Raw genomic sequence first — 1,798 nt, forward strand, 5'->3', positions numbered from 1 at the left:
CCTCACACATCCTCCAGCCTCCACCTCACCCAGCCTCTCCACCTCACCCAGCCTCTCCACCTCACCCACCCTCTCCACTCCCCTCTCCACCTCACCCACCCTCTCCACTCCCCTCTCCACCTCACACATCCTCCAGCCTCCACCTCACCCAGCCTCTCCACCTCACCCAGCCTCTCCACCTCACCCAGCCTCTCCACCCTCAACCTCACACCCCCTCCCCCCTCAACCTCACACCCCCTCCACCTCACTCCCCCTCCCCCCACCATCCTACCCTGACCCAGGGGCAAGGTGTCTCATACTCCAGAGAGCAAGGTGCCGGGATGAGGCACCCCCATCCTTCCAATGTGTCACCGAGACAACCGTCCAATCGGTGACGGAACTCTGCGGATCACCATAGAAACGGCAGCTGTCTCTCTTTGTCACCGTCAGCCCGGCTCCGCTCCACCCGAGCAGGGTTGAGTTTTATTTCTTTGAGACGTCTGGCATCACCCCCTATTCTTCTTTTCTCCTTTGTGGTCTCTCGCTCCGTCACTCAAGTCTCTCATTTTTCTTTTTCTTACATATCCATATTTAAGGGTTAGGAGGAGGCGGTGTTCGTCTGGAGGACCGATTTTATAGGAGATAATACCCATAATCCCCCTGATACACAATCATGCTACTACTTCTACTCGTGGTCCCCTGATGCACAGCTCATGTCGTAGCTACGGTCCCCTGTTTCACTGCAGCCTTTCAAAGCGGCTGGGCTTCTCATGTTACTTTAAATACTAGCAGAAGTGCATGGATATGCACCTTGTGACTTATGTATTCATATTTCATTTCGTACCTACCGTACCTTTGCATCCTTTGAATTTGTCATCACAACTGGGTTTTTATACTGCATGAATCACAGTAGTTCTGCTGTGTAGAAGGAGGGATTACACACACACACACACACAGAAACACAAACATACACCAATCACAGACACCAAACACACACAGACACACACAAATACTAACAAGTTTCCACACAAACACGCATACACACACACCAACACATACAAACTCACTGCTGGAGTACAGTAGCACACTGTGTCTGTTTCTCCCACTGGCTGGAACCAATGGAAGAGAGAGAGAGAGAGAGAGAGAGAGAGAGAGAGAGAGAGAGAGAGAGAGAGAGAGAGAGAGAGAGAGAGAGAGAGAGAGAGAGAGAGAGAGAGAGAGAGAGAGAGAGAGAGAGAGAGAGAGAGATAGTCAGGAGACGGAGAGAGAGAGAGAGAGAGAATAGCAGAGACTAAGAGAGCCATAGTTCGGTTGAATCAGAAAGAGCATGAGAGTCATGTATCTACAGATATAACTCTGTGTAAATCTAAATTGAGAGGGGCCGCGGGATACATGTACGTGATAGACAGCGAGCAAGAAAGAGGCGGATAGGCAACGAGGTCCAGAGACGTTTTCTCATGTCTCATGATTTTATCGACGGATTCATTTTGAGCGGTATTATTATTTTTTTTGCTGTAAACAGATGCGCTACACGTCTCACTGCGGTTCTGATCTGCGATTTGACACAGAGGGAGAGAGGCTAACAAGGACGCAGCTGCTCACTCGTCTCCACAAACAGCGACAAAACATCTCTGTTTATCCGTTGCCAACCTGCCACCACTGCTCCAAACGGTTTGGGAGGAGGGGGGGGGGGGGGGGGGGGGGAGGAGAGGAGAGGTACCAGGTCGCTCAGAGGGGCTTCACAATAAGAGCGCAGAGCATCGCTTCTGTTGTGTGGTCTCCGATCGCTCTTTGTACGCTACCTCCCCAAAACCCAAGC

Source organism: Gadus chalcogrammus, chromosome 19 (genome assembly GCF_026213295.1).
Source record: "Gadus chalcogrammus isolate NIFS_2021 chromosome 19, NIFS_Gcha_1.0, whole genome shotgun sequence".
NCBI classification, from domain to species: Eukaryota; Metazoa; Chordata; class Actinopteri; order Gadiformes; family Gadidae; genus Gadus; species Gadus chalcogrammus.